This window comes from Pongo abelii, chromosome 6 (genome assembly GCF_028885655.2).
Source record: "Pongo abelii isolate AG06213 chromosome 6, NHGRI_mPonAbe1-v2.0_pri, whole genome shotgun sequence".
NCBI lineage: Eukaryota > Metazoa > Chordata > Mammalia > Primates > Hominidae > Pongo > Pongo abelii.
The window spans coordinates 61614113-61629022 of record NC_071991.2 but is presented as its reverse complement, the minus strand read 5'-3'; the positions used below and the strand labels follow the sequence as shown (position 1 = coordinate 61629022).

Sequence of the window (14910 nt, the reverse complement as noted above, 5' to 3'; positions counted from 1 at the left end):
CTCTTCACATTGTTAATTGTTTCCTTTGTTTTATAGAAGCTTTTTAGCTTGACATAATCCAGTTTTCTGTTTTGCTTTGGTCACCTGTGCTTTTCAGGTCTTACAGAAAAAAATCTTGGCCCAGATGAATGTACTGGAGCAATTCCCCAATGTTTTCTTCTAGTAGTTTCATAGTTTCAGGTCTTAGAATCAACTATTTAATCCATTTTGAATTTATTTTAATGAATGGTGAGAGATGTAGGTCTAGTTTCATTCTTTTTTTTTAATTTTACTATTACTATACTTTAAGTTTTAGGGTACATGTGCACAACGTGCAGGTTTGTTACATAGGTATACATGTGCCACCCCACAACAGTCCCCGGTGTGAGATGTTCCCCTTCCTGTGTCCATGTGTTCTCATTGTTCAATTCCCACCTATGAGTGAGAACATGCGGTGTTTGGTTTTTTGTCTTTGCGATAGTTTGCTGAGAATGATGGTTTCCAGCTTCATCCATGTCCCTAAAAGGACATGAACTTATCATTTTTCATGGCTGCTAGTTTCATTCTTTTGCATAGAGTTATGTAGTTTTTCCAATACCATTTATTGAAAAGACTGTCATTTCCCAATTATATATTTTTGGTGCCTTTCTCAATAATGAGTTGTTGTAAATGTGTGGATTTATTTCTGGGTTCTCTATTCTGTTTTATTGGTCTATGTGTTTGTTTCTATGCCAGTACCATGCTGTTTTGGTGACTATAGTTTGTAATAAATTTTGAAGTCATGTAGTGTGATGCCTGTAGCTTTGTTCTTTTTGCTCAGGATTCCTTTGGTTATTTGGGGTCTTTGTGGTTTCATATAAATTTTAGGATTGCTCTTTCTATTTTTGTGAAGAATGTCATTGGTAATTTGATAGGGATTACATTGATCTGTAAATTGCTTTGGGAAGTATTGTCATTTTAACAATATTCTAATCTATGAGCATAAAATAGTTTTCTATTTTTAAATGTCCTCTTCCATTTATTTCATCAAAGTTTATTTTTATTTTTATTTTGTTGTTTTTGTTGTTGTTTTGTTTTTTTTTTTTTGAGACGGAGTCTTGCTCTTGTTGCCTAGGCTAGAATGCAATTGCGTGATCTTGGCTCACTGCAGCCTCTGCCTCCTGGGGTCAAGTGATTCTCCTGCCTCAGCCTCCCGAGTAGCTGGGATTCCAGGCACCTGCTACCACATCCGGCTAATTTTTGTATTTTTAGAGACAGGGTATCGCCATGTTGGCCAGGCTGGTCTCGAACTCCTGACCTCAGGTGATCCACCCGCCTTGGCCTCCAAAAGTGCTGGATTACAGACATGAGCCACTGCGCCCAGTTTAATTTTGGTTTCTATGTTGATTTTTCTGTCTGAAAGATCTATCTAGTTTTGAAAGTGGGGTGTTGAAATGTTCTACTATTCTTGTGTTGAGGTCTATCTCTCTCTCTAGCTCAAATAATATTTGCTTTTTATGTCTGGGTGCCTTAGTGTTGGATGCATATATATTTGCAACCGTTATATCCTCTTGCTGAACTGACCCCTTTATCATTATATAATGACCTTCTTTGTCTCTTTTTACGGTTTTTGACTTTGTCTATTTTATCTGATGTAAGTATAGCTACTCCTGCTCTTTTTTGGTTTTCATTTGCATGAAACATTTTTTTTCCATCCTTCTCTTTCAGTCTATGTGTGTCTTTATAGGTGAGGTGAGTTTCTTTTTTATTTTATTTATTTTATTTATTATTTATTTATTTTTTTGAGACGGAGTCTCGCTCTGTCGCCCAGGCTGGAGTGCAGTGGCACAATCTTGGCTCACTGCAAGCTCTGCCTCCTAGGTTCACCCCATTCTCCTGCCTCAGCCTTCCAAGTAGCTGGGACTACAGGCGCCCGCCACCACGCCTGGCTAATTTTTTGTATTTTTAGTAGAGACGGAGTTTCACCGTGTTAGCCAGGATGGTCTTGATCTCCTGACTTCGTGATCCGCTCACCTCGGCCTCCCAAAGTGCTGGGATTACAGGCGTGAGCCACTGCACCCGGCTGCTGAGTTGAGTTTCTTGTAGGCAGTATGTAGTTTAGTCTTTTTATTTTTATCCATGCAGCCATTCTATGTTTTTCAATTGGAGAATTTAGTCCATTTACATCCAATGCTATTATTGATAAGTAAGGACTTCCTACTGCCGTTTTGTTACCTGTTTTCTGGTTGTTTTCTAACTCTCCTTTCTTTCTTTCTTACTGTCTTCCTTTGTGGTTATTTTCTCTGGTAGTGTGGTTCACTTTCTTGCTTTTATTTTTTGTGTGTCTATTATAGGTTTCTGTTTTGTGGTACCATGGGGGTTACAAAAAAATCCTATAGTTATAAGAAGTCATTTAAAACTAATGACAACATTGTAAAGAAAAGAAATAGCTAAAATAAAACTAAAAAATTCTATACTTTTACTGCATTCCTCTCACATTTTCATTTTTTTGTGGTCTCAATTTATATTTTTTTATCTTAATTTTTTTTTTTTTTTCTGAGATAGAGTCTTGCTCTGTCACCCAGGCTGGAGTGCAATGGGGCAATCTCAGCTCACTGCAACCTCTGCCTTCGGGTTCAAGCGATTCTCCTGCCTCAGCCTCCTGGGTAGTTCGGATTACAGGCACCTGCCACCACACCCAGCTGATTTTTTCTTTTTTTTGAGACAAAGTCTCGCTCTATCACCCAGGCTGGAGTGTAATGATGCAATCTTGGGTCACTACAACCTCCGCCTCCTGGGTTCAAGCGATTGTCCTGCCTCAGCCTCCCAAATAGCTGGGACTACAGGCGTGCACCACCACGCCCAGCTATTTTTTTGTATTTTCAGTAGAGACGGGTTTCTTTTTTTTGTTTTTTTTTGAGACGGAGTCTTCGCTGTGTTGCCCAGGCTGGAGTGCAGTGGCACGATCTCGGCTCACTGCAAGCTCTGCCTCCCAGATTCACACCATTCTCCTGCCTCAGACTCCCGAGTAGCTGGGACTACAGGTGCTCGCCACTACGCCTGGCTAATTTTTTGTATTTTTTAGTAGAGGCGGGGTTTCACCTTGTTAGCCAGGATGGTCCCAATCTCCTGACCTAGTGATCCGCCCGCCTGGGCCTCCCAAAGTGCTGGGGTTACAGGCGTGAGCCACCATGCCTGGCCTAATTTTTGTGTTTTTAGTGGAGATGGGGTTTCACCATGTGGGTCAGGCTGGTCTGGAACTCCCAACTTCAGGTGATCACCTGCCTCAGCCTCTCAAAGTGCTGGGATTATAGGCATTAGCCACCACGCCCAGCCTTTATCTTAATTTTTAAATTTTAAAATAATTTCTCTTTCCCATTGGTCTGCGTGATGCATCATTTTATATCTTTTTATAGTGTCTTCCACTTAATAAAATTCTGTAGTTATTATTTTTGATATATTTTTTAATCTTTATACTTAAAACATGAGTGGTTTCTACACTACAATTACAGTTTTAGAGTATTCTGAATTTGTCCATGCACTTGCTTTTACCAGTGAGTTTTATACCTTCAGATACTTTCTTGTTGCTTGTTAGCATCCTTTTCTTTCAGATTGAAGAATTTCCTTTAGGATTTCTTGTAAGACAGATCTGATGGTGATAAATTCTCTCAGCTTTTGTTTGTCTGGGAAAGTATTTCTCCTTCATATGGGAAGGATAGCTTTGCTGGAAACAGTATTTTCAGTCACAAGTTTTTTTCCTTCACTTTGAATATGTCTATCATTCCTTCCTGTCCTATAAGTGTTCCACTGAAAAGTCTGCTAGTAGACATATTGGATCTCCTTTATGTGTTACTCGTTTTTTTTTCTTGCTGCTTTTAGGATCCTTTCCTTGTCCTTGTCCTTTGAGAGTTTGAGTATTATATGCTTTGGAGAGTCTTATTTTAATTGAATCTCCATGGTGATTTTTGACCTTTTTACACCTGGATATTAATATCTCTCTCAAGATTTGCATACTTCTCTATTATTATTTATTTGAATAAATCTTCTATCCCTATCTCCTTCTCTACCTTCTCTTTTAGGTCAATGACTCTTAGATTTGCTATTTTGAGGCTATTTTCTATATCTTTAAGTGTTTTTTCATTCTTTTTTCCTTTTTTCTCTTCTGCATATTTTCAAATAGCCTTTGAGCTCACAAATTCTTTCTTTTGCTTGATCAGTTCTTCTGCTGACACATTTGATGCATTTTTAAACTTGTCAATTGCATCTTTCAGCTCCAAGTTTTCTGTGCTTAAAAGTTATTTCAATTTCTGTTAACTTTGATAAATTTTAGAATTGCTTCTCTGTGTTTTATTGAAGTTCTTTGAGCTTCCTCAAAATAGCTATTTTGAATTCCCTGTCTGAGAGGTCATATGTCTCTATCTCTCCATGGTCAGTCATTGGTGTTTTATTTACTCAGTTTGGTGAGGTCATATTTGTTCTTAATGTTCTTTTTTTTTTTTTTTGAGATGGAGTCTCTGTTGTCCAGGCTGGAGTTCAGTGGCACGATCTTGGCTCACTGCAACCTCTGCCTCCTATGTTCAAGCAATTCTCCTGCCTCAGCCTCCTGAGTAGCTAGGATTACAGGCATGCGCCACCACATCCAGCTAATTTTTGTATTTTTAGTAGAGATGGGGTTTCACCATGTTGGCCAGGATGGTCTTGAACTCCTGACTTCGTGATCTGCCCGCCTTGGCCTCCCAAAGTGCTGGGAGTGCATGAGCCACTGCGCCCGGCTTTGTTCTTAATGTTCTTAACGCTTGTGGACATTCATCGATGTCCAGGCACTGGAGAGGTGGGTATTTATTCCAGTTCTCACAGTCTGACTTAGTTTGTTCCTGTCCTTCAGAGGGCCTTCAAAAGATTCAAAAGGAACTATTGGGTTCTTGTCTATGGTCACTGCAGCCATTTCAGCACCAGAGGGTACCCTAAGCCCAGTTATGCTGTGACTCTCTTCCAGCCTCCTAGATACCCAGCCCAGATGGACGTGGGGATGATCAGGGAGAAATCCCTGAGTTCCAAGGGAAAGTCACTTATTCATTTTCCTCTTTTTCACCCAAATGCCCATATAGAAGGGGTCTCTGTCAGCACTGAGCTGCCTGAAGTTGGGGGAGGGGTGATATGGGCACCTCTGTGGCCATCACAGCTGGTGTTATGCTAGGTTACACCCCAAGAACACAGCTTCCTGACCATTGCAGCACCAGGGGTCACACAAAGACTGAGGTCACTGTGGCCTGGCTGCCACTAACACTTATTCAGGCTTTACCACCCTTTCCTTCCCCACTCACCCCTCCAGCACACAGATTCTTCTGTGTGTATTACATATGTACATGAAGGTTTAGTCAAATTTTCAAAAAACTAAATTTACTTATTTATTTTTTTATTGAGACTGAGTCTCGCTCTGTCGCCCAAGCTGGAGTACAGTGGTGTGATCTTGGCTCACTGCAACCTCCGCCTACCGGGTTCAAGCAATTCTCATGCCTCAGCCTCCCGAATAGCTGGGATTACAGGCACGTGCCACCACACCCGGCTAATTTTTGTATTTTTAGTAGAGACGGAATTTCACCATGTTGGCCAGGTTGTTCTCTAACTCCTGACCTCAAGTGATCTGCCCACCTTGGCTCCCAAAGTGCTGGGATTACAGGTGTGAGCCACTGTGCCCAGCCAGAAAACTAGATTTAAAATTCCACTTCATTTAAACTATGTTGACCAAATATTCGTTTTTTTTTTTTTTTTTGTTTGTTTGTTTGTTTTTTTTAGTGAGATGAATGATTGCCTTTATTTATTTTGAGATAGCTTTTTGCTCTGTTGCCCAGGCTGGAGTGCAGAGGCTTGATTATACCTCACCACAGCTGCAACCTCTCAGGCTCAAATAATCCTTCTGCCTCAGCCCCCCAAGTAGCTGGGACCACAGGTGCATTCTGCTACACCTGGCAAATTCTTTATTTTTTGTAGAGATGGGATTTTCCTATGTTTCCCAGGCTGATGTCAAACTTCTGGGCTCAAGCAATCCTTCTGCCTTGACCTCTCAAAATGCCAGATAGTAAGCGGGAGCCACCATGCCTGCCCAATATTATTTTAACAGCACAGTGTTTACAGAAAACAATGTGACCTTTCTAGGTTTAGAATAAATTATTTTGAAAATAGAAGCTAAACATTTAAGACAGATAAATGACAATCACGGTCCAGGATAAAAATTCAAAATAATCCAAAATAATAATTATTTTGAATGGCTAAACATTTAAAACAGATAAGTAACAATCACCGTCCTGGATGGAAATTCAAAATAATTCAAAATAATAATAATGGTTAATAAAGTGAGAAAAGAAATCATATACAAAATAGAAATAGAAATATTTACATTATTCACTTCAACTAGATTGTAGAAAGTCATGTTGAATAATTATATATACACACATATGTGAACTACCAAAAAAACCCACAAAGAAGTAGAAAATTAAGGAATGCTTCACTGATTTTATACCTGCTGTAAAAAAAAGTTCAGGCTTTTGGCTTAAGTCACAAAGTGAGAAAACATTTTTCAGTTTTAAGCATTGATTCAAAAGATTGCCCAAAGCAAGCCAGCGAAGAAGTCTGGATGGCCTTGGAAGCACATTTCTTTCCCTCCTTTGGTAGCTTAGCAGGGAGCTGGCTCATCAGGACTGAGCCTGTCTGCAGAGGGACAGCTAGGCCACTGGCTGATGCTAATGTTCCCAGGAAGTAGAGATTCTTCAGGGCTGTTCCCAAGACCCTTGATGTGTCACTCTACACTTGGTGTTCTTCCTGGACCTGAGATCCCTTGATATATATATTGTTTGTTTTCTTTCTTGGAGAAACTAGGTCGTCCCCACTCTTTTTTTTTTTGAGACGGAGTCTCGCTCTGTCACCCAGGCTGGAGTGCAGTGGCGCGATCTCGGCTCACTGCAAGCTCCGCCCCCCAGGTTCACGCCATTCTCCTGCCTCAGCCTCCCGAGTAGCTGGGACTACAGGCGCCCGCCACCACACCCGGCTAATTTTTTTTTTGCATTTTTAGTAGAGACAGGGTTTCACCGTGTTAGCCAGGATGGTCTCGATCTCCTGACCTCGTGATCCGCCAGTCTCGGCCTCCCAAAGTGCTGGGATTACAGGCGTGAGACACCGCTACTCCCTTTTAGTTCAAAAATTTATAAGTATGTAACAGTGAGGAGGCAAGGTCCTGTCTTCTCGACTGCTGTTCATGGCATATCTAGTCTTTTGCCTTAGTCTGGCGCCAGATACTCTGGCCAAGTTGCATTCAGAACATGTAGACCAGGGCCAGGCACGGTGATTCATGCCTGTAATCCCAGCACTTTGGGAGACCCAGGTGGGTGGATCACTGGAGGTCAGGGGTTTGAGACCAGCCTGGCCAACATGGTGAAACCTCATCTCTACTAAACATACAAGAATTAGCTGGGCATGGTGGTGCATGCCTGTAATCCCAGCTACCTGGGAGGCTGAGTCAGGAGAATAGCTTGAACCCAGGAGGTAGAGGTTGCAGTGAGCCAAGATCGTGCCACTGCACTCTAGCCTGGGTGACAGAGTGAGACTCCGTCTCAAAAACAAAAACAAAAACATCTAGGCCAGGCCTGTGTTATAAATAGCAAGAGTTCAGGGGACTGTGTGTGCTCTACCAGTAAATCCTGTTATAGATGCACATATGGCACTAGTAGTGTGTGTCTGTAACTTTGTGATATCCTCCACCCCAAGCACAATAAAGCCTACAATAAAGGCCTTGCTAAAATAAAGTATACATGCTATAATTTTAGCCAAAAATCCAGAAATATTCTTGAAATCACTTATGCCACTTCGAATTTGTTGGATGTCAATCAGCCAATAGCAATAATATTCTCTGGATTAAATCAAAGACTAAATACAGTATTCTTTTTTTTTTTTTCTTTTCTTGACACAGGGTCTCACTCTGTCACCCAGACTGGAATGCAGTGGCACGATTTTAGCTCACTACAGTCTGCACCGCCAGGTTCAGGCGATTCTCATGCCTCAGCCTCCCCAGTAGCAGGGATTACAGGTGCATGCCAGAATGCCCAGCTAATTTTTGTATTTTTAGTAGAGACAGGGTTTCGCCATGTTGGTCAGGCTGGTCTCGAACTCCTGGCTTCAAGTGATCCATCTGCCTTGGCCTCCCAAAGTGCTGGGATTACAGGCCACTGTGCCTGGCCTAAATATAGTATTCTTGATCTGCCCAAGCACTGAACACCCTGATGAAGTATAAACAAAATCACTTTTGAACACAGGAGGAAAATGTTTATTAAATTTTGTTAACATAACTGGATTTAATTTAGACAAGATATACAATGCACTAGAAAAGTTAAACAAAACAAAAGAAGACCTTTAAGCATAGAGCAATTTGTGAGCTTTGTGGGAGAATGAAATTTATTTTGAAGTTGCACTAGTCACAGTTATTTGGTATTACTATTTCTAATGTCATTAATTCCTATTCATTGCTATTACTAATGTTAGCAAAGCTTTAGCAAAAAACCTGACATATCCAAGTTTCACTTTTGAGAAAATATTTTTTTAAATTTTAGAGAAAATAGTTCTTTTTTTTCTGAGTCTGTTTCTAGGGAAGAGAAAATAGTTCTAAAACAAAATATATTGAACAAGATGACATTCAAATAAAATATGCAGAAATTAGAGCAAAGAAACAAAAAAGTTTATATAAATTTCATAAATGAGATGATTCGTGTACAAATAACCATCAAACATTTCCATAAAGCATGCTTTCTAGCTATGATAGATTGAAGAGACATTTGAACAAATTGATTAGCATACTCCCAATTTTAGTTTTCTTTGTAATGCCCCAGCATTAAAAACTTTGAAACAACTTAATAAATATTCTCCTTCTTTTTTTTTTTTTTTTTTCTGAGGCAGAGTCTCACTAGGCTGGAGTTGCCTAGGCTGGAGTACAGTGATGAGGTCTTAGCTCACAGCAACCTCCACCTTCTGGGTTCAAATGATTCTCCTGCCTCAGCCTCCTGAGTAGCTGGGACTACGCTAATTTTTGTATTTTTGGTAGAGATGGGGTTTCACCATGTTGGCCAGGCTGATCTTGAACTGACCTCAGGTGATCCACCCGCCTCGGCCTCCCAAAGTGTTGGGATTACAGGCGTGAGCCACCGTGCCCGGCCAGAACTTAATATTGTATGGATATATTGTTTTAAAGAGATAATAGGCCAGGCATGGTGCCTCACACCTGTAATCCCAGCACTTTGAAGGCCCAAGGTGGGAAGATTGCTTGAGGCCAGGAGTTCGAGACCAGCCTCGGCAAAATAGCCAGACCTCCATCTCTAATTTTTTTAAAAAATAAAAAATAAGAAAAAGAAAATTGCAATATAACTGAAAGCAATTTGTATAGTAAAATTAAAATATTTGCAATATTTTTGTTATAATAATTTATTATATGCATTACAATAAACAATTAATGGCATCATTTTATTGTCATGGTATATGATGCTAGAGGTAAGCTTATTTTAGGGCCAGGTACAGTGGCTCACACCTGTAATCCCAGCACTTTGGGAGACCGAGGTGGGTGGATTACTTGAGTCCACGAGTTTGAGATCAGCCTGGGCAATATGGCGAAACGCTGTTTCTACAAAAAATACAAAGCTGAAGTGGGAGGACGACTTGAGTCCGGGAGGCAGAGGTCGCAGTGAGCTCAGAAAGCACCATTGCACTCCAACCTGGGCTACAGAGACCCTGTCTCCAAAAAAAAAAAAAAAAGAAAAAGAAAAAGAATACTGCTTACTTTGTGGGGTACAGAATAGAAAGGGGCCTGAGAGATCTTACTGGGGAACTGATCTATTTCTTGATCTGGGTGGTGGGTTACATGGGCATAAACATGCACAAAGGTATTGAGTTATACACTTAAGCTTTGTGCACTTTACTGTATACAGATTGTACACCTCAATGTGAATGTTTAAAAATTCATGGTTCTTTTTTTTTTTTGAGATGGAGTCTTGCTTTGTCACCCACGCTGAAGTGCAATGGCACAATCTCGGCTCACTGCAACCTCCGCCTCCCGGGTTCAAGCGATTCTTCTGCCTCAGCCTCCCAAGTAGCTGGGATTACAGGCATGTGCCACCACGCCTGGCTAATTTTTGTATTTTTAGTAGAAGCGGGATTTCACCATGTTGGCCAGGCTGGTCTCGAACTCCTGATGTCAGGTGATCCACCCTCCTCGGGCTCCCAAAGTGGATTACAGGCGTGAGCCACTGTGCCTGGACCATAGTTAACTTTTCAATATAAGTATGGCATCAGATGAGTGAAATTTCTCCAAATTAATACAAAAATTGGCCAGGTACAGTAGCTCATGCCTGTAATCCCAGCACTTTGGGAGGCCGAGGTGGGTGGATCACCTGAGGTCAGGAGTTCGAGACCAGCCTGGCCAACATAGTGAAACCCCCGTCTCTATTAAAAACACAAAAATTAGCTGGGCGTGGTGGTGCATGCCTGTAATCTGAGCTACTCAGGAGGCTGAGGCAGGAGAATCGCTTGAACCCAGGAGGTGGAGGTTGCAGTGAGCTGAGATGGTACCACTGCACTCCAGCCTGGGCGTTTTAGCAAGGGTCTGTCTCAGAAAAAAAATTATATATCTATAACCACTCAAAAACGTTTGTCTGCATTGGTCTTGCTGCCAGTAGAAAAGAAAATAGGGGAAAGTTTTGATTGTTATAGTGATTTTGCTGAAAAAGAAAGGCAAGAAAAATAAAGTTTTAGAATAAATATCTAATTTTTGAATTACATAGGTCTTTAAAACTCATCCAGATGTCATCATCCATCAACAGAAGATGTGGGTAAAAATAATTAATTTTAGCCCTCTTGGATGTTATGCCAATTCTAAGTCATACAAAACTCAGAGTTTTACAGATACATTTCAATTTTTCTTTTTAAAAAATTATCTAAGTCTGAATGAAAAGGTTAAATTTGTCTTTACAAAGGAATATTTGGCAAGGAGGAAGAATAAATATCTAATTTTACAGCATGTTATTATCACTTATGACTTTTTTTTTTTTTTTGAGACGGAGCCTCACTCTGTTGCCTAGGCTGGAGTGCAGTGGTGTGATCTCAGCTCACTGCAACCTTCACCTTCCGGGTTCAAGCGATTCTTCTGCCTCAGCTTCCCGTGTAGCTGGGACTACAGGCGTGTGCTACCACGCCTGGCTAATTTTTGTGTTTTTAGTAGTGACGGAGTTTCTCCATGTTGGCCAGGCTGGTCTTGAACTCCTGACCTCGTGATCCACCTGCCTCGGCATCCACCCGCCTCGGCCTCCAAAAGTGCTGGGATTACAGGTGTAAGCCACCGTGCCCAGCATCACTTATGACTTTTAAATATTTAAACTTATGATATACAGGCTGCCTTTGGTTTCTTGCCTCAGACCCCACAAATGTTAAGGGTGGGCCTGATTAAGGGAATGGACAGGTAAACTGTGGCATGGAGTTTTATGTATCATAATATGGGTAGATCTCAAAAAATAATATTGAAAGAGATAAAGATGAAACTGAATATTATTTATGTTTTTCAATAATAAACATTTATTTGACTTTTTCTTTCTTTCTTTCTTTTTTTTTTTTTTTTTTTTTTTTTTTGAGACAGTGTCTGTGTGGCCCAGGTTGGAGTGCAATGGTGCAGGCATGGCCCACTGCAGCCTCGACCTCCCAAGCTCAGGCAATCCTCCCACTTCAGCCTTCTGAGAGGCAGGGATTATAGGGGCGTGCCATAGCACCTAGCTATTTTTTGTACGTTTTAGTAGAGACAGGGTCTCGCCATGTTAGCCAGGCTGTCTCCAACTCCTGGGCTCAAGCAGTCCACCTGCCTAGGTCTCCCAATGTGCTGGGATTACAGGTGTGACCTACCTTGCCTGGCTGACATTTATTTAATACCATATAGCGTCAACTATGTGCCAGATTCGTTCTAAGCACTTAATAAGTATTAGCTCATTAAACTAAATATTAACTCTTTATAACAATCTTATGAGGTAAGTACTAGTATTTTTTTTTAAATTTTTTTTAATGAGAAAACTGAGGCATATATAGACTAAGTAAGTTGCCTGTGGTCACATAGCTGGTAAGCAGCAGAGCCAGAATAGAACTCAGGAAGACTGTCCTCAGAGTCCTAACCAGTACTCTATACTATTTACTTAAATAAATGTAGGAAAGAGTATTGGAAGAACCTTTAATTAAGTATACTGGAGTGGTTTTCTGTAAGGAGAAGAGAATAGGGATGAAGGAATAAATAATACAAATAACAAAGAGGAACCTTGTACTGATCAATGGTAGTAGGAGGGCATGAACTGAGGGGTATGAGCATCTCATTTCTATGCCCCTGAGTGACTTTTTAAACTTATTCACTTGATAAACCAGTTGTCTTGAAGAATGGGATTATGGGAGATGTTCAGTTTCTATATTTCTATATGTTTGAATTTTTGAAAAAAGATTAATAGGTATTACCTTTGTGATAAAAAACACTGTATCCAGCTGGGCAGTGGCTCATGCCTCCCAGCACTTTGAGAGGCTGAGGCAGGAGGATTACTTGAGGCCAGGAATTTGAGACCAGCCTGGGCAACATAGCAAGAGCCTGTCTCTACAAAAATTTTAAAAAACTAGCTGGATGTGGAGGGGCGTGCCTATAGTTCTAGCTACTCAAGAGGCTGAGGCAGGGGCAGGTGGGGGTGGGTGGATCACTTGAGTCTGGGAGTTCAAGGCAGCAGTGAGCTATGATGGCACCACTGCACTGCAGCCTGGGCAACAGAGCAAGACTGTCTCAAAAAATAAAATAAAATAAAATAAATCCCAGAACAATAGGTTAATCTCCCAAGATGAAATTTGTAAACATATTTAAGACCCTATTTTTTTTGCAAGGAAAAATAAGAATATCTTTCTTCGGTTCTTTTTAACTTTTATCTTAGATTTGAAGATACATGTGCAGGTTTGTTACTTGGTTACATTGCATGATGCTGAGGTTTGTGGTATGATTGATCCCATCACCCAGGTACTGAACATAGTACCCATGACATTAATTTTTGAATCCAATTTTTCTTTTTATTATCTGTGACCCAGAACAAGTTATTTAAAATTTTAAAGCCTTACTTTCCTCATGTAATGGAATGTTAAAATAGGACTCTTCTCTCAGATCTTTCCTGGGTATGTAAAAACATTTAAGAAAAAAAATAAAATAAATATAGCTGGGTGTGGTGGCTGATGCCTGTAATCCCAACATTTTTGGAGGTGAAGGCAGGAGGATTGCCTGAGCCCAGGAGTTCAAGACCAGCCTGGGTAATATGGAGAGAACCTGTCTACAAAAAATCAAAAAATTAGTTGAGCATTGTAGTGAGGGCCTGTGGCCTGGGTGACAGTGTAAGACCGTGTCTCTCTTCCTCTCTCCCTCTTTTTTTTTTTCAGATGAGGTCTCACCATGTTGCCCAGCCTGGTCTCGAACTCCTGAGCTCAAGCTATCCTCCCACCTTGGCCTCCCAAAGTGCTAGGATTACAGGCATGAGCCACCATGCCTGGTCAGACCCTGTCTCAAGAGAAAAAAAAGCCCAGGTGCAGTGGCTCATGCTTGTAATCCCAACACTTTGGTAGGCCAAGATGGGAGGATTGCTTGAGCCCAAGAATTCAAGAACAGCCTGGGCAAGATAGTGAGACCCCCATCTCTACAAAAAATTAAAAAAAATTAGCCAGGCATGGTGGCGTGTACATGTAGTCCCTGCTACTGGGGAGGCTGAAGTGGGAGAATCACTTGAACCTGGGAGATAGAGGCTGCAATGAGCTGTGATGGCATCACTGCACTCTAGCCTGGGTGACAAAGTGAGACCCTGTCTCTTAAAAAAAAAAAAAAAAAAAGAGAGAGAGGAAGTCTCACAGTGTTGCCCAGGTTGGATGCTGGATCTGAACTCTTGGGCTCAAACGATCCTCATGTCTCAGCCTCCTGAGTAGTTGGGACTACAAGTGTGTGCCACCGTACCCAGCAAAAATCAGACTTTTTATTATCTAAGAGTGACCAGATAAGTCACAGGGCTTGCTTCTAAAGCAAGTCATCCCTCTAGAACAGGTTTGAATGAAAAGTGGAGAAAAGAAAGTCAGTTGTTTTTCCAAGTATAACTGTGAGTCCCACCTGTTCAGTGTATCAACTATATTCATTTCTTTTTTATTTTTTTAAATTTCTTTTTCACCTATATTCATTTCTAATATGACATAATAATAGGGTTTATCTCCTAGGTTGTTGAGAAAGTAACAGAGTTAACGCAAGCAAAATGCTCAGAACAGTGTTTGATACAAGGAATGAGGTCATCTTAGACCATCTAGCCCCAGTCAGACTGCCTGATGATTGCAGCTGCATAAGTGATTCCAAGTAAGACTGGCAGGAGAACCACACAGCCAAACTCAACCCAAATCATTGATCCTCAGAACTGAAAGGCCTTGGAGCCAGGTGTGGCGGCTCATGCCTGTAATCCTAGCACTTTGGGAGGCTGAGGCAGGAGGATCCCTTGAGCCCAGGAGTTCAAGACTAGCCTGGGCAACATAGGGAGACCCTGTCTCTTAAAAAAAAAAAAAAAAAAAAAAGAACCTGATAGACCTTGGAAAAGAGCAGATGCAGAGGGAGAATGAAGAGCAGTTGTTCTTGAAGGTATGGTCCTAAAGGATAGGACTTAGGCCAAGAGGTAGATGGAAGAAATATCTCTTTTCAATATACAGAAGAACTTTAAAAAGGAAGTTTCCTGAAGATTAAATCAAGTTCCTTTGAAAGTAATGAGTTTACTATCACTTGAGTGTTTTGTTTTGTTTTGTTTTGTTTTGTTTTGTTTTGTTTTGCTTTAAGCTGGATGACCTTCAAATGTCAGGGATGGTGTAGAATGAATGAATTCAAGTCTTGTATGGGTC

The 14910-nt window shown here is 40.9% G+C and overlaps 1 protein-coding gene across 1 annotated transcript in view; it reads right to left on the bottom strand.

The window, feature by feature from the left end:
- TRA2A (transformer 2 alpha homolog) overlaps positions 1 to 14910 on the bottom strand; it is an 82914-nt gene that overhangs the window by 62860 nt on the left and 5144 nt on the right. The window lies entirely within an intron of this gene.